The sequence below is a fragment of the Oryctolagus cuniculus genome, chromosome 7 (assembly GCF_964237555.1).
Source record: "Oryctolagus cuniculus chromosome 7, mOryCun1.1, whole genome shotgun sequence".
Lineage (NCBI taxonomy): Eukaryota > Metazoa > Chordata > Mammalia > Lagomorpha > Leporidae > Oryctolagus > Oryctolagus cuniculus.
The window spans coordinates 48,767,127-48,784,381 of record NC_091438.1 but is presented as its reverse complement, the minus strand read 5'-3'; the positions used below and the strand labels follow the sequence as shown (position 1 = coordinate 48,784,381).

At 55.5% G+C, this 17,255-nt stretch overlaps 1 long non-coding RNA gene and 6 other non-coding genes across 8 annotated transcripts; 3 read left to right on the top strand and 4 right to left on the bottom strand.

Annotated features, from left to right (window-relative positions):
- Nucleotides 1-174: 174 nt before the first annotated feature.
- On the bottom strand, nucleotides 175-247 carry TRNAV-AAC (transfer RNA valine (anticodon AAC)). Its single transcript has one exon. It is a non-coding gene; the product is annotated as a tRNA-Val (tRNA).
- Nucleotides 248-4,022: 3,775 nt separating this feature from the next.
- Nucleotides 4,023-8,775, bottom strand: LOC138850405 (uncharacterized). Of its 2 annotated transcripts, XR_011390123.1 has the most exons (5): nucleotides 8,407-8,775; nucleotides 7,975-8,099; nucleotides 7,533-7,768; nucleotides 5,984-6,197; nucleotides 4,023-5,185 (listed from the first exon to the last, which is right to left on the bottom strand). It is a non-coding gene; the product is annotated as an uncharacterized lncRNA (long non-coding RNA). The 2 variants fall into 2 exon arrangements; XR_011390124.1 differs by lacking the exon at nucleotides 5,984-6,197 and having other exon boundaries at nucleotides 8,407-8,738.
- A 762-nt stretch (nucleotides 8,776-9,537) lies between these two features.
- On the top strand, nucleotides 9,538-9,611 carry TRNAN-GUU (transfer RNA asparagine (anticodon GUU)). The gene has a single exon. It is a non-coding gene; the product is annotated as a tRNA-Asn (tRNA).
- Nucleotides 9,612-11,600: 1,989 nt separating this feature from the next.
- LOC138850769 (U1 spliceosomal RNA) lies at nucleotides 11,601-11,764 on the top strand. The gene has a single exon (XR_011390948.1). It is a non-coding gene; the product is annotated as a U1 spliceosomal RNA (small nuclear RNA).
- A 488-nt stretch (nucleotides 11,765-12,252) lies between these two features.
- Nucleotides 12,253-12,324, bottom strand: TRNAQ-CUG (transfer RNA glutamine (anticodon CUG)). The gene has a single exon. It is a non-coding gene; the product is annotated as a tRNA-Gln (tRNA).
- A 3,163-nt stretch (nucleotides 12,325-15,487) lies between these two features.
- On the bottom strand, nucleotides 15,488-15,559 carry TRNAH-GUG (transfer RNA histidin (anticodon GUG)). The gene has a single exon. It is a non-coding gene; the product is annotated as a tRNA-His (tRNA).
- Nucleotides 15,560-16,373: 814 nt separating this feature from the next.
- Nucleotides 16,374-16,447, top strand: TRNAN-GUU (transfer RNA asparagine (anticodon GUU)). Its single transcript has one exon. It is a non-coding gene; the product is annotated as a tRNA-Asn (tRNA).
- Nucleotides 16,448-17,255: the final 808 nt, after the last annotated feature.

Here is a 17,255-nt window from a genome sequence, read left to right as displayed (position 1 = left end):
CTCGCTGAAGTACAACATAGGCATCTAACCCCCCTCCAACCTTAAAAATTAATGAGCAATAGTGACATGGTTGTATCCATACAGGTATCTTTATGGGATCGGAGCAAATATTTCTCTGGGGGCAAGCATTTAAATTTGAGTCCCACTGTTTCCTTTTAGGAAAAAGGACAACGCTGTTTCCGCCCGGTCTCGAACCGGGGACCTTTCGCGTGTTAGGCGAATGTGATAACCACTACACTACGGAAACCGCTGGCGAACGGTGTGTTAAAATGCACCCTGGAAAATCATTGCAGCGTCATATTTGCACTATAGGAAACTGAACTACATTTCTGGATTAGATAACATGAGCTCCAAGAAAATACCAACTACCCCCAAAAATAAGGAGCCTGCGACGTCCAAAGAATCAGGGACTCCACCTGAGAGGCCTCGCGCCGGAGCTGGCTGTGGGATCGGGCGTCTCCCGCAGCGTTACCGGGTGCAGAACCGCCCGCCGGGGGCGTTCTTCGCTGACTGTACAGCCCCAGAAGCTGAAGGAGCTGCGGGTCAGGTGCGGCCGAGCCACGGGAGCGTCCCGCACGGCCTTCGTGGTCTTCTTGGCTCCGGCCGGGCCGTCGGTGCTCCTGGCTCTTCGCAGGTGGCTGGCGCTGGGGTCCAGCGGAAGCTGCGGGGGCCCTCTTCCCGCCCTCCAGACCCGGCGGGGCCTCACCTGCGCGCTGTCCCTCGCGGGCCTTTCGCCCCAACTTCTGCTTGTCCTCCTCCCGACGAAGGCGCCAATGCCATGGGCCGCGGTTTCAATCTGACCCTTGCGTCACAAGCTCAGTTAGCACAGGTTGCGTGTTAGGGCATTCGGCTGTCGGAAAACTCGGAACACCCACACTTGTGCTTCCCGGCCTGGACTGAATTCGAGTGAGGACCAGGCCGCTAGATGGAGAGTGGATCGCTGGGGTCTCAAGGCCACCGTTCGAGCTAGGACGCAGGAGAGCACAGGCTTGTTCCGCGGTCAGGGCAGTTTCCCTTCACCCGGTCTACCAGAATCTCCGGTTTGGTCTTTGTGATGATCCCGCTCAGCAGCTCGGGAAACGCGGACTCGCCCGCGGGCAGCGTTTGGAGAACCTCAAAGTCCGAGGTTTCCCGTAGCCTCACCCCAAAGGCCTGCAGCGGGGTTCCCAACCTAGCCAAAGACGCGCGGTCCTTCCTCTCCTTCTCACTTGAACTTGAATGTAAAAATGAAGCTTGGATAGAACGAGCCGTTTTCTCCAGCACTTGCTTCTCGTAACCGCAGTGGTCACCGTGTGTGCTTCAAACCCACCAAGTTCAAGTGCTCCCGCTGCGTGTAAGGTGAACGCCACAGCTCCCTAGACTGAAACTGGAGGGCCAATATCCAGCGGATGCCCTGGTGGCTTCAGATTAGACAATGTCGTGAATTCTCCGTCCTCTTCCCTCCACCTGTCTGTCACTTCTCCCATCCACAAGAGATCACAACCCCCGCGCGTTTCCACGAACACGTCATAGTCCTTGCTGGACGAGAGAGGGCAGTGTCCGTTCTCCTGCAGGAGCAGCACGGGCGCCATCCTCTGGGGAACCCGCACTCCCTGCGGCCCCCCACGCCTGCGCCTCGCAACGCCCCCGCGCATCGCCGAAGGAGCCGCTGGAGCTCCTCCGCGGGACGCCCCGGGAGCTACCGGGTACCCGCCACGCCCACAGGAGTCGCGCAGCCAGGGCCCCGCCATGGTCCCTGGGCCCGGGGCAGGCCAGGCAGAGGCTGAAGCGGAGTACAGAGCCGACGGAGGCGCGCACGGACAGCCCAGTGCCACTCCCGGGGGGCGCCAGGGACATGGGTCTGCTCGCCTTGGTCTGCGCCGCTTGCTTGAACTCCGTCACCAGGAGGAAGGAGAGGGTGACAGCAAGGCCCGTCCTCGAGCCACAGGAACACTCGCGCTCCTGGCGGGTTAGATGTGGAGTCGAGGAACGCCCCGGCGCCAGAGCCCTCGTGTTTGGGATTGTTCTGAGCGTGGGGAGGATGGGGACCGAGCTCCAGCTGAGATGGAAACACTCAGGTGCGAGAGGGTATGGGGGATGGGCTCGTGGTGGTCTCTGGGGACCTCAAGGCCTTGCTTGAAAGAGATTCCCTCGGGCATCTGTGTCCCTGCTTGCGTGTGCGTTGTCGTCGGAGCTCGTAACAGCTCAACTCTCATTTTCTCGTCGCCCGTGCGCCTCCGGGTCTCGCTCGCTCCGGCCACCCCCGGGTGCACTGGTGGCTGCGCACATCTCTCCCGAGGCCCGCTGTCTGCTCCCCAAGGCTGCGTCATTTCTGACCGCAGCCGGGACGTAGCCCCTGGCTGCACACGCACCTTACAGCTTTGACCAGGGAGTTGCCTGCGGGGAGGGGCTCCAGGTGGGTCCGGTGCGATTCACCCTTTGGAGAGAATCTGGAGGGGGCGGCCTTCCGGGGCTTCCCTGAAGGGGGAGGAGGCGCAGGTGTGGCTAGGTGCTCTGGGAGCACTCAGATTCGCCTTACCTGGAAACCAACCAAGCAGTTTGTGAAGGGTGTCCCTGGTGGGCTAGTGGCTAGGATTCAGCAGTTTTCACTGCTGCAGCCCGGGTTCAGTCAGGGAAACTTTGTTTTGCAATTTCCTGTCGGATGCACGTGGTGTCCTTGAAAACTCAGCAGTAGATCTGTCTTGGAAGGCCTGAAACTCTCTGGAAGGGAGGAGTAGTCTGGACTCTGACTTGGCTAGGTCACACAGCTCTGCGGGATGCACATCAGCACAGGCTCTCTCTCAGCCTACTGGATGCCCATTCTGCCCCCCCGCCCCTTTTGCCTCTCAGATTTAACTCGCCCACAGGAGAGAGCTGGAAATGTAGCAGAAATATCTTTCTTAAAGGATCTGAAGTTGCTGGGGACTGAACAAAACAGGCAGACTCCTGGAAGAATGGAGCTGCTGTTCCAGTTTCACAGATGTGGCTGAGAGCAAAGCTCCGTTGTCTGCTCATTTCAAGTTGCTGGACAAGGTCGAGGCCACCACAGCAGCTGGAAAGTCAAGGGGGTTGGAGGAAATCTCAGAGAGGAAAAAGCCAGGAAGGCAGTTCCAGGCATGTGTGGAGCTTGTGCGAGTTTGGGTGGCTCCAGGCAGTCCTGGTACAGCTAAAGGGACCCAGAGAGACCTCAGCTGCCATCTGCTGAAGGGGAGATGGGCACAAGCACGTGGGCCTCTCCTACCCATGGGGAGACTGGGTTGAGCCAGGTTTCGGCCTGACCCAGTCCCAAGGTGTAGTGTGCATTTAAGGAGTGAATTATTGGATAGGAGTCCTCTCTCTATGCCTCTCATTTTCTCTCATCCAAGGCCCCTCCCACACCAGGGTATGGGGGAAGTGTCTTCCTGGTGCCTACCTGAATCAGCCTGCTAGCCTAGAGGTCTGGTAACCCTGGGGCTTCCTGTGTTTCAGAGATGTTCAGCTTTATGGTGGATTGCCAAAGACAAGTCAGTGGACAGGAAAAGTTCAGCTTCAGAAAAAGAAATCCAAACAAGACTGAAGTTTGTGAAAATGCCCAGTGCAATCTGGGCACATGTCTCAGTCTGTGGGCTGCACTGAAATCTTTAGGATGGAAATCTGGGCTCCTCAGGAGGACTTTCGACATCAGGAGTGAAGAGCCGCCTCTCAACACTCTTTGCAAAGATTCTGTGACTGTTCCCTTGGGTTGTCTGGCAGTGACCTGTGTGAACCTGCTCTCCTACAGATTCTACGGACCTGCCTCCTACAACACAGAATTTCTTCCTGAGCCATCACAATTCCGGAGTCAGGGACACAGCACAATTTTTGTGAGCAATCCTAGGGACTTAATGACATTTGATTCTGGAATGAGTGATGGCCCTGGACCAGTGCTACCACTCTGTAGTATACAGGAGTGCACATACGAAGTTGGGAGTTCAGAGGCAGGCATTGTGGTGCCATGGGCTGGGCTGCTGCTTGGGACACCTGCATTCCATATCAGAGTGCAGAGCATCAAGACCTGCCTCCACTTCCAGTCCAGCTGTCTGCCAATGTGTCTAGAAGGCAGCAGAAAATAGCCCAAGGACTTGGTTACCTGCCACTCATGTGTGAAATTTGGATGTATTTCATGGTGCCAGCTTCCCTCTGCCTGACTCTGACTGCTATAGGCATTGCAGGTGTGAACCAGCAAATGGAAGATCTCTCTCTCTCTCTTCCTATCTGTGTGTGCATTTTTCTGCACCTGCCACATACATACATTTCTCTAAAGGAATTACTTGCTGTTTTGAGCTGGAGAATGTTTTAATTTTGATTTGTATAAAAATACAAGCAACAATATGTATGTTAAATAAACCTTCTTCTGTGAGGTTTCTAAACTCTCACCCTTCAAGGAAAATGAACATGTGCCTAAGAGCTGGTAAATCGTCTGCATTTTTCTGCCTGTTCCCGGACTCAAGTCCTTGCTATTTTTGTCCAGCTGCCACAGCCTCTGTCATCCAAAGGTTGGGGGTGGGTAGGGAAAAGGATGAGGGCCTCTGAGGATCCTTTCCTGATCTAGGCTTTGGTGTCTTAGGGGCTATCACATTTGCAGAGGGAAGGGCTGGGATTTCTGCAAGCAAACTGACCAGTGGTCCTGCTTTGTAATTAGGTCCTCATGCATGAGGTCTTCTTGCTTTGATTTAGACTTGCTTTGTTGTTTTATTTTCTTGTCAGATGGGGATTTATTGGTGACTAAACTTTGTTGGTTTTGAAATTAAACAAGAACATTTAAATTAAATAAAAACAACTTCCAACATCAGTTGTTGTGGGGAAATTAGGCACAGGAGGCAATTCAAAGATGGCGCCCAAAGGAAGTAAGGTGGGCAGTACCCAAAGTCGTTTACCACCAAAGCTGATTGTCCCCACAGCAGCAGGGGAGGTGACAACTGATGATGAGTGTACAGACATATGGCTGGTCCTGTAAAAAGTCACCGCGTAAAATGACCTTTTAAGTAATTGGTTGGTCCTTATGCCCTGCCCCAGTAATCCTGCTGTCTTGTGCTTTAAAAGGCTTTGCTATGCGTGCAATAAACTTGACTCCCCACTGCTTCTGACTGTCTCCAGGATCAGGGAGCTGGGGAATGGGCAAGTGGCGTACTTTCTTCGAACCCAGTCCATCCTCCTTCAGGTGAACTATGACCCTGCAAGTTGTTACCTGAAATAGAAAAACAAACAAACCAATAAACCTCATGAACAATCTTCTGTGTGGTCTTGCTGACAACAGCCTGGGGCTGGGGCTGGAGCTGGGGCTGGGTGGAGATGGAGGCCAGGGGAGCCCGACTGTGGGGAAGGGGAGAAGTGACAGGAGTGGACCACAGGCCGGAAGGAGATGGTGGCACTAGCACATGCAAGGCAGAGAATCCTGAAGTGTGCTAGCTGCCCGTGGTGTGGGACACAGGGCCCCAGCACCTCCTGATGCCAACAACCCTGCTCCCAGCTGCTGTTGCAGGTTAGTTAGCTAGACCCCCGCCAGCTCCACCTCAGCCTCAGTTTACCCTCCGTGCTGCTCCTCAGGAGAAAATAAAGGTCTTTACCAGGTCCCGGGATGAGAGCTCAAACACGCCATTCACAGCCTTGTTACAGCAAAGAGAAGACATTTGCAGGAAAATTGCCTAAATCCATTTCAAATCAGCAGGAGTTCAGCAAATGCCTATCTGGTGCACACAGGACAGGCTAAAGATATTTTGAGACTTTTAAATAACCTGAAGATATTTTTGTGTTTGGTTTTACTCCTCAGTAAGAATCTAGGATATTGTAATTTGAATTTGAATACAGTAAATTTGTATTTTATCAAAGAATCATCCTTGCTTCAATCTTCTAGCACATTATTTTCAGCAGTATTTTGCTCATTTCTTTCTGAAAGACTACTGATTCCTGAGGCAGTGGGGTGACAGCCGTGCCGCTGTCCCCGCGGCTGCCCCACCTCCCAACACACTGCGGTGCTACCACTCACCTCTCAGCGGAGTCCCGGGGCAGGCCAGGCAGAGGCTGAAGTGGAGGACAGAGCCGACGGAGGCGCGCAAGGACAGCCCAGTGCCACTCCCGGGGGGCGCGAGGGACATGGGTCTGCTCGCCTTGGTCCGCGCCGCTTACTTGAACTCCGTCACCACGAGGAAGGACCAGGTGACAGCAAGGCCCGTCCTGGAGCCACAGGAACACACGGGCTCCTGGCGAGGAACGCCCCGGCGTCAGAGCCCTCATGTTTGGGATTGTTCTGAGAAAGCAATGGAAGCCCACCCACGTCCTTGGGACCCTGCATCCATATGGGAGCCCCAGAAAAAGCTCTTGGCTCTTGGCTTCGGATCAGCACAGCGCTGGCCGTTGTAGCCATTTCTGGCCATTGTAGCCATTTGGGGAGTGAACCAGCAGATGGAAGACCTCACTCTCCCTGCCTCTCTCTAACACTGCCTTTCAAATAAATAAGTAAATTTGAGGAAAAAAAAGAAAAATGAAACACTTAATCTAGGATCCTACATCCAGTGAAAATTTCAAAAATGAAATCTGGCAGCCAGCCTTGGGGTGTAGAGGGCTAAGCCAGTGCCTGCAGTGCAGGCATCCCATATAGTCAATGCTTGCATTCCTGGCTGCTCCACTTCTGATCAAGCTCCTGCTCATGGCCTGGGCTCCTGCCACCCACATCGGAGATCTGGATGAAACTCCTGGCTCATGCTTCAGCAGCCTCCTGGGAAGTGAGCCAGCAGATGGAAGATCTCTCCCCCTTTCCCTCTCTCTCTGTAACTCTGACTTTGAAAATTAAAAAAAAAAAAAATTCGGTTTGTTTCCTGCCATGCTCATCAAGATGAGGTCAGTCTTCTGTACTCTTTCTTAGTGACTGTAGATGAAACCCCAGAAAAAATAACTCGAATGAATTACCTGAGTGCTCTGAAAAGTCCACAACACATGTGAATGAAGTGCCACAGACAAGAGCAAAAGAATGAGCTGGGGCAGTAAGGGTGTGGGGAGCAACTCGGACTAGACTAAGTTACTGGAAATAAGACTTATTCTATGCGTCTGCTCTCCCACAATATGGCACTGGGAGAGGAGTAAACAACTTCTACACAGCTGCCTCCAGTTCGACCAATAACCTGCAGGAGCTGATCCTGCCCTGATTGGAGGAGAGCAGCGTACTTGGCATGTGGGTAGCAGAGTTGGGATTGGTGGAAGAGGACTATAAAGGAGGAGAGAGACAACATGCACCAGGAACATCTAAAGGGAACATCCGGATAACATCTGAGCAGCCCGGGAGAGAGCCGGCCAGAGGTGTGCCGCTCCCCTGCGGAAGTGGGGAAGGTGGCAGGGGGAGCCGCCCTTCCACGGAGGTGGAAGATTGGCAGCCAACCCGGGAAGGACCAGCTCAAACCCAGGAAGGGCTGAGCAGACAAAAGAACAGCGCAGGGTCTAGTGTCGTTCCTCCGCGAAGACGGGGAGTGACAAAGGGCGTGGTTCTCCCTCCTGTGAGGCGCTCTGGAGGAGGAAGGGCCTTTGGAGCTGCAGCCACTTACCCGCCGTGAGCTTTCTGGCAAGGCTCTCTGCCAGCTGGCTTCCTTGGGCCAACTGCTCAGGGAATCTCTGTCTGTGGTGGTGGGCAATGTCCGTGCTCCTGAGGAGGCCCTCAAAAGCCTGGCCTGTGTCCTTCAGGTGCTGGGCAGAGAGGGAGCAGACCTCTCTCCCTTCCTGTATCTTGTGCCGTAAGTGGGTGAGTTCTCTGGCCCGAGCCTGAACTAGGGAGTCTTGTCTCCTAAGGTAGGGAAGAAGACAGAAATGTAAGATTGAATGACAGCTCACAGGAGCCTCGGCAGAGCCCTTCCACTAGAATGGCCCAAGGGCAGTGTCCATGGTGTGTGCTGGTATGAGTTGTGAGGCTTGCCTTGGCAGGGGGAAAGTGCACGGAGCCCTGCACTTGTTTGTTTTTACTATGATTAAGATGCCCTTTCAGTCTCTCACCTCACCCGCATCCATGTAGTAAACAGCAAGCAGTATGCCAGTTGTGCCAGGAACATTTGTGTTGGGCTGGGAACAGTGCTGGGAGGTACTGCCATGATGAAGCTGTGTCAGAGCAGAGCCAGAGCCTGGGCAGGAGAAAGCAACACAAATAATGAGCTACACACATGTGAGGGCACTGTGCCGATGGTGGTCTTGCTTAGTTACACACGTGAGTGCACTGTGCTGACAGTCGTCTTGCTTAGTTACACACACGGGAGTACACTCTGCTGACGGTGGTCTTGCCTGGTAAGCTCCTACACTCTCCAAGCTGCTCAGCTCTAAGGTGTGAGTGATACCAGATACAATTAGTATCTCTGTAACTCTTCTTCACATCATGGTGGTGGTGGGGGGTGTGTAAAGAGAGTCAGGAATGCAGATCTCACTCTAACTTACTTTTGGGAGGAACTTTGTCAGCAGCCACAACTCGCAGACCCCTTAGAGACAAACATGAGGCCCAAGATGCCAGAGGTCTGAGCCGAAGGCACTGCCGCGCACAGACGCCACTGCAGAAGTAAGGCCAGAGGCCCCAGGCTGCCAGGGAACGGTCTGAAGTCACAATAGCAGAACTAGAAGGTGGGGCTGTCGTGGACTCTCAGGAACCCCTACGTTCCAGTTGTCAAAGGCATGCTGATGCCCACGGCCACTGTGTTCTTCTGCTCACCCCAAATGGGCAACACCCCCTCTGCGGCACACAGGCCTGTGCAATGGGGTCTGCTGGCCTAGCCACTGAGGGGATGAGGGACAGGCAGGCAAGGGGGAGAGCGAGCCCCTGACATCTACCCTCACTGTCTCTGCGCGAGGCTCCGTGGGCTTCGGACACCAGGGTCGGGCTCCACGCGTCTCCTCCTCCTCCTCCTTCTCGCGGGTCCTCAAGCCCCGTCGCCTCTCGGCGTGCGCCCCCAGCGCCACCCGCAAACGGCACCCCGCGGGCCTCTCACGTCCAGCACCGGATGCCGAGAACTTGCGGGAACTCGGCGATGAAAAGCGGCTCCCTTTGCACAGACCTTCGTGACTTCAACACCCTGGGGGCTTCCAAGGACTGAGCGAGGAGACCACTCAGCCTGGAGTCCTTGGGTCCCCCGGGGCGCCCGTGACGGCCAAGCCCTGTTCCCGGCGAAGGACCCGAGAGCGGCCGTCACCGCGACCCTGAACCCGGGGAGCCCCGAGCTGGACACGCGAAGCTTCCGAGCGCCCGCGGGCGGCAGGGGCAGCGGGGGCAGCGGGGGCAGCGGGGGCAGGGTGTTCCCGGCGTGGAGGCGGCGCCGACGCGGGCGCTGTCGACCTCGGGTCCTATCGCTCCGGCGGGCCGCGGACCCGGGCGTCTGCGGGGCGCGGGCTCCTGCGGCGGGCGTGCGACGACCTCGCGGCTCCCCGTGGCTGCCCGACCTCCCAACGCACAGGTTACCGCGCGGCGCACAGCGCGCCTCCTGCTCGCCCGTCAGCGGTGCCCGGGGCTCTGGAGCTCGCAGCGTCGCCCCATCAGGCCAGCGGCAGCCCGCCGTCCCTTGTGCAGGCGGCAGCTGTGTCTCTGTGGCGCAATCGGTTAGCGCGTTCGGCTGTTAACCGAAAGGTTGGTGGTTCGAGCCCACCCAGGGACGACCCCTGGCACTTTTACTCCGTTTGATAATAAATCAGTGAAATGCCCTCATCTCAAGGACCCCTCCCGTCTATAACTAGGTTCTTGGAAACCAGTTGAGGGGTGCAGATCGAGTTTCCCGTGTAAATTGCAGGGGTCAAGTACCTCCACAGTACAACTGCTTCCCATAGATGGGGCAAAATTCGGGCATAGGAGGGTGGCATATCAGGAGAAGCACCTGCTTCTTGACTGGTGGGGTTGTAGGCAAAATGCAAGGGCGACTTGGAGGTTGTGTCAAAGTCTGAATGTACGTTCAGGATGCACAGCAGTTTCTGTCTTTGTTTTTTATCCATGACCTGTTAGCTGATTATCTTGTTGTATCTCTCCTCCCCTCCATTCCCCAGCTTTGTAATGAAATGTAGGCTGTCATACACTTCTGCTATGGGACTCTATCTCAACATAGTTATTACCTGTGGCAGATATTGCAGGAGCGGTGCCCGTAGCAATTAGGCCATCTGGACCTCTCTTCCCCTGTTGAGCTGGTGGTTCACGTGGGCTCAGGTTTCTGTTGACTCTCAGGAGCAGAAGTTGAGTCTGACTTGATAGGACATCTCTCTCTCTCGCTCTTGCTCTCTCTCCCCACTTCCCTCCCACACCTCCAACTCTCTCAGTCGTGTTTCCTGTTTTCCCACTGGCGGCATCTCTATGGGTTTCTAGTTTGATGTTCTGAACTAACTTCTCTGGTACCTGCAGGGCTCCATTCCTTATATGTGGGTGAGTATCTTCGATCGCCTATCATCCTGTGCATTTTGGTAGTTCTTGATATTTGAACCTGCAGCAATGAGAAGAGGCTCCCATTTTGTCTTTCTAATATTTGGTAAAAATCTTATGGTTCCATCAATAGATAGGTAAAAGATGCCCACATTTATTCAAAATAGCCTTAAACTGGAAACAACAATTCAAATGTCCAACAACAGTAGAATAAATACCAGCCCCCATGCCACTCGTCTGCAAGGAGAACCTCCCGGTAAAGGTTCCGGGACTTGGGCAGCACAGCAGAACAGAGGGCGCTGGTGCCCGCTGAGCCGGCCTTTCCGTGGGCGCCCGACCTTGCTCCACCCTCCGCGTTCCCGCGTTCTCATGACCGAAGGCGGACGATCCAGTCGCGGGTTCAACACCTCGGCGGGGATGCCCCCTAGACGTTTCCTCAACGTGGGACGTTTGAGTTCCTTGTTTGAGGATCGAAAGCGTTGGCGTCGGTAATCACTCAGGCGCAGAGCGGGCCCTGCGAGACGCCGGAGCCCCGCAGGGACAGGCGTGAGCGTGGTTATCGGCTCTGCGGGGCAGCACCGCCTCGCGTCCCGGACCCCCGGCAGGATCCGCGCCGTCAGAGTGGACGCCGTCTTCGTGACACCAGCGGTGCTCCGTCAGGATGACGGTCTGCGGCCCCCGGGCGCCTTCTTCAGCTTCATGAAGACGGGTTCTGTCTGCTGTTGGCTTCGACGTCCGGTCGGCATCCACTAAGTCCACTTTTCATTTCGAGTTTCCTCATGAAGATACGCGGGTTTGGAAGGAAGGACCCGGGCTCCTGGCTGACCCTAAATGTTCCGTGCATCGAGAGCGATGCTTTCGAGAAGCGTCGGGGCTCTGCGCGGCGCCTCCAGGGGTGGGGGTGTGAGGGACGGGCGGGCACAGGCTGTCCCTCTGAGCTCGCCGAGGGCTCCCAGGTGGTGCAGCTGCAAGCCGCGGGGTGGGCGGGGCGTCTCTGGCCGCGTCACCGACGGGACGGGGCCATGTAGATGAAGAACGCGGGGGCTGCTGGTCTGGGACCTGCTGCAGATTCACGACTGCTTTCCCGTGCTGTGGGAGAATGCGCGGGATCGCTGGCGGCAAATACGTGTGCTGTGCCTGCCTGAGAGCGAAGAGGGCCCGGCGGTGCGCGGCGCAAAGTGAGCGCGTGTGAAGAGTGCGGGGCGTGTGAGGCTGTGCTGGAGCGGAATGTCAACAGCTCATACTTACCTGGCAGGGGAGGCGCCATGATCAAGCAGGTGGTTTTCCCAGGGCGAGGCTCTTCCATTGCACTGCGGGAGTGCTGACCCCTGCGATTTCCCCACATGGGGGAAACTCGACTGCAGAATTTGTGGTAGTGGGGGACTGCGTGCGCGCTCTCCCCTGGCTTTCTTTTGGTTGCAAGAGCAGGTTGTCGCGTGCAGCTTACTCAGGCCACAGCTCCACCTAGCACCGTATACTCCACACTTGTGCACTACTAGTACACTGCTTTCTGCAATCAAGCAGCGAGACCTGTACCACCAAAGCCATGCTTTTCTTCCTTCAATGAAATATAAGGGAGATTGCAAAGAAGATGAAATCCTGTAGTGACTGTTCAATAATGCAGAAGCTGCTGGGCGGAGACCAGACGAGGCAGGGCTGGGTGCCCTCTCCTGGCCTCGAAAAAAAGAAATGCCGGTCTTCAGACGGTTCAGACCGGCACTGACCCACCTCCGCAGTCCTGATACTGGAATTTCCCAGCTGCCCTCGAGGCCAGGGTGATTTCCCTAAGGGGAATGTGCCCCGTACAACTGCCTGCCTGTCCCTTTAAACGAATGGTGGAAGAAACGCGGGATTGGATAGAAATCCCTTTTAAACTGTAAAAGGGAAACCAAAGGTCCCACCGAGATTTGAACTCGGATCGCTGGATTCAGAGTCCAGAGTGCTCACCATTACACCATGGAACCTGGTTGCCGTCTCTCCCATAGGTCGTTCATCCAGCCTGAAGTCCAGTGGTGCTCTAAGCAGAACCAGCTACTGGGGAAAACAGCTCCACAGTGGGAAGACCTGTGCGATTTCCAGGGAGGCAAAGGCAGGCAAGGTTGTGATACGGAAAGGAAGAGGGCTCGTTCCTTCCACTGCTTTCCAGCAACTGTCCTTGGCCAGGAGGAGCAGTAAGGAGGGCGGGGTCAGCCCGGGGTGGACGGGCCCTTGCCGGCAGGTGTCCTCCGGAAGCGTGCTCTGGGTGCAGCTGCCCTGCCCTTTCTGCAGGGCTGTGCTCTGGCAGAGCTTGGTGAGCGTCCTGGTTGTCAGCGTGGGTGCACGAGATGCCCGCTCCCAGCTGTATCCTTTTTCTAAGGGCTGGACCCCAATGCCTCTAGCTTCTCCCGATGGTCACACTCACCAGAGCGCTTGTGAGAGCCAGCACACAGGGTTCCCCCTGATTGGTCCCAAGGCATTTCTGATCCCACACGCAGGGCTTGAGGAAGGAGCCTGCCCAGGCGTGGTCACCTGTCCTGCTGTCTCTCTGCTCTCTCCCTTGCCTGACTGCCAGCATTGCCTTTGTGCCTCAAAGGAGGAGGCAGAGAAGAGCCCTTGCAGCCTCCATCGTAAGCCACCTCCCCTCTCCCTTAGCTAGAGTTTCCTGTCAGGGGGGCAGATTTCTGCAAACAATAGTGTTTGTCTCCCTGCCTTTGCCTTCACAGGTTTCCCACTGCCCAGGGAGCCAGATGGTCATCTGGGAAGGACTGGCGACTTTCAGGGCTGGACCTTGCAGCACCTGTTACACAGATGCCAGCACCACCTCCTATCTGTACCGACAAACGTGTCAGCACCAGGGGCACCGGGAGGCAGGGGAACTTTTCTTTTTTCCTTCATATACATGTGTGGTGTTTTGGATAAGTTTTTTTTTTTCTCACAACAAATGTGTATTTGTTTAGTTAAAAACGAAGCAACCAACCATGTGTACGATTTCTATAAAACACATAAAGCAGACCATACAAATCAGCCCAATGTCACCCACATCCCATGGGATCCCATGGGAAGTGGCCTGGGTTGCTAAAGCATTCCTGGTTTTCTCGCTGGGTCATTCTGCGGGGGCACCCATTGGGCAGCGGTTTTTCACATTCAGTATGTTCATCGGCTTGGGGCTCATGGAGTTAATGGGTTCTCCTGGAGACAGTCGTCTCACTAGGGGCTCAGCCCCCTCCTCTGCTAGCTCTGGGTGAAATGTTGGATGCACCCTGGAGGTGTGATTGAAAGCCCCAGGTCAGACACGCAGCACAAGAAGCGATGAGTGGGGGAGATGTCGGTCGGTCGGTCTGGAGACAGCTTTCCAGCCCCGGCTGGCAGCCTGCCTGTGAAGCACATTCTGCCAACGTCTGGGGCCCACGGACCCTCAGCCCCACTGGACGGCCTCATGTCTGAGTCCAGAACCAAGATCATTCATTCATCCGATTTTTAGTTTTTAGACCAGAGGCTATTCCAGGTTTCCGTTTGCAAGTCTCTACGACAGAACTGCGTTTCTTCAGTGCTCGTGCACCTGGCCCCAAGTTTGTCCTCTGAACTTTCCTTCAGTGGCACAGCTCCAGCTTGTCAGGCTTCAGGAACAGGCCCTCTATGACTAGCACAGCATTAAGAACCATGAACAGGACTAAAATCTGAGACTCGTAAGGCTACATAGTTTCTACTGAGTCTGACTTTTTTTCTCCACACTCACACCACTTTTAACAAAGATAATCCCAGTGAGACTAATTAGTTTGCAAACTAGGTCTGGTTTGATTGCATGACCTGATTATTGAAGGCGGCAGGAGGGGAGGTTGACCATAGAGGCCTTTTCTTAGACGGCGGCGTTGTTGGGACACTTAGTAAGGAGTCACAGCAGAGGCCATTAAAGACATAGGCAGGTCTGGCTGTGCAAGTCTGCCTTCAACGCCTCTCCCGTTTGTTGGTGAGTTCCTCTCTTCCTGTCGTCCTCAGAATGCTTGTATTGGTCCTGGGCCTTCCTGTCACCAGGCTGGGACCCCGTGAAGCCCGCGCCAAGGCCAGGGTCCTTCCAGGGGCTTTCTTGATCCCAGGAAGTCACTTCGGTGCTTTACAACGGTCTGGCCACACTTGGGCACACGAACATTTTTGAATACGACATTCTGGCCAAAGACCTGGTCACATAAACAACATTTCCAGCTCCCAGCTGCTGGCTTCTGCTTGGCTCAGCCCTGGACGTGGGGAGTGAATCAGCAGATGGAAGATCTTTCTCTCTCTTGGTTACGTTTCCTTTTTTTCCTTTTTTTCTTTTTTGACAGGCAGAGTGGACAGTGAGAGAGAGAGAAAGAGACAGAGAGAAAGGTCTTCCTTTTGCTGTTGGTTCACCCTCCAATGGCCGGCGCATCGCGCTGATCCGAAGCCAGGAGCCAGGTGCTTCTCCTGGTCTCCCATGCAGGTGCAGGGCCCAAGGACTCGGGCCATCCTCCACTGCACTCCCGGGCCACAGCAGAGAGCTGGCCTGGAAGAGGGGCAACCGGGACAGAATCCGGCGCCCCGACCGGGACTAGAACCCGGGTGCCGGCGCTGCAGGCGGAGGATTGGCCTATTGAGCCGCGGCACCGGCACGTTGATTTTCAAGTACGTACATTTTTTAGAAAAAGAAATACCTACTCTGCCATGAAAATAGGAAAACTCGTGAATAGTTTACGAACTCAGGAGATCATGCAGGGATAAACATGAACAGCTTCATCTTCGTTCACAAAGGTACACTTTACCAAGTTGTTACAGCTATGGATAGCTGAAGAACAAAAGTACACATTCTCCTTAAATCTGGAAAACAAATTTTAAGAACCAGATGTGTTTCACCAAGAGCCACAAGGAAATCATAATTCTTCTACAGCATTCATTCACCATATAATCAGGTCTTGTTTCCACCACGTTCCATCCCTCGACTCCCTGGCAAGTTCAGCCCTTCCCAAGGACAGAGGCCTGGGTGCCCACGGTGAGGTTTGCCTTCTCTTCTCCGAATGGCCAGAGCCACAGAGGCCAAGCGTTCAGTCGCCAGAGTCAGGTGAGAGGTAGGGCAAACGGGGAAGTCAAAAGGTCGATATAAAAGACAGAAGCCCCGTGACTCGGATTCGTGCACACTGCCGTGACTCGGATTCGAACCGAGGTTGCTGCGGCCACAACGCAGAGTACTAACCACTATACGATCACGGCGCGCCGCCGGAGCCACGGGCACACGGGTGGCTCTGCATGTCTATTTAACCCATAGGCGGTGCTGTGTTCCTGGGTGCACCTGCTTTCCTTCCTCCTCGTCGCTTTTCCTCTCTCCCCTCCCATTCTGCGCCCATCATCAACATCGCTCCCACAAGGATCCACCTGCCCTGCGGGCTGCCCAAGTCTCCTGCGAAGTGCCCTCGCCCACGTCCGGGTTCTCCTCCTGGAGCCCTCAACTCCGACCCCGGCCACCCCCGCCACCCGCCCGGGGAGCGTCCCGAACGCCACCCGCAGACCGCGCCAAGCGGGACGGAATATGGCGATGAAAAGAGGCTCCCCTCGCACGACCCTTCGGGACTTCCACCCACAAGGGGCTTCCAAGGCCTGAGCGCTGAAGACCCCGCCGCCTGGAGTCCTCGGGTCCCCCGGGGCGCCCGTGACGGCCAAGCCCTGTTCTCGGCGAAGGGACCCGAGAGCGGCCGTCACCGCGACCCTGTCCCCGGGGAGCCCCGTGCTGGACACGCGAGGCTTCAGAGCGCCCGCGGGCGGCTGGGGCGGCGGAGCCTAGGGTCTTCCCGGCGTGGAGGCGGCGCCGACGCGGGCGCTCCGCGGGCGCTCCGCGGCCTCGGGCCCACTCGCTTCGGCGGGACGCGGACCCGGGCGTCTGCGGGGAGCGGGCTCCTGCGGCGAGCGGGCGAAGGCCACGCGGCTGCTCTCGCATCCTGGCGGTGGCCCGGGCTCTGGAGCTCGAAAACCCTCTACAAAGCCGGCGGCAGCCCGGGGAAGGTGCGGTCCCTATGCACGCCAGAGCCGAGTCTCTGTGGCGCAATCGGTTAGCGCGTTCGGCTGTTAACCGAAAGGTTGGTGGTTCGAGCCCACCCAGGGACGGCCGCAGTTGCTTTTTGCCCGGTGGATGGACGCAATTTGCACCCACACAGGCAGACAAAGTATCATGTACTTTGGAAAACAACTTTTACAGTTAATTCTCATAGTGCAACTGTTAATTCTCATAGTACAACTCATTAGGCGCAGAGGTCCTACGTAGGGAATAAGTGCCCACTGACTCCTGTTGTTGATTGAAATAGTAACACTCGTTTTTTTTTTTTTTTAAGATTTATTTTATTTATTTGAAAGATAGACTTACAGAGAGAAGTAGAGACAGAGAGAGAGGTCTTCCATCCGCTGGTTCACTCCCCAGATGGTCGCAACGGACAGAGCTGAGCCGGTCTGAAGCCGGGAGCCAGGAATTTCCTCCAGGTCCCCAACGTGGGTGCCGGGGCCCAAGGACTTGGGCCATTTCTACTGCTGTCCCAGGCCATAGCAGAGAGCTGGAGCGCCTCAGGCAGAGGATTAACCCACTGTGCCACAGCACTGGCTCCAACGTTCTTATTTTTCACATAGTGACCACCCGAGGCTCTTGACATGAGTTGCCAAGGCTATGGAAGCCTTTGGAGTCCACGAATTCCATCAGTATTAAGACAGGGCCATATGCAAAGTAGAAGTTCTCTCCTCCCTTCAGAGGAAAGTACGTCCTTCTTTGAAGGCCCCTTCTTTCCACTGGGGTCTCACTCACAGAGATCCTTCATGGAGATCATTTTTTGCCACAGTGTCTTGGCTTTCCATGCCTGAAATGCTCTCGTGGGCTTTTCAACCAGACCAGAAGGCCTTGACGGCTGATTCTGAGGTCAGGGTGCTG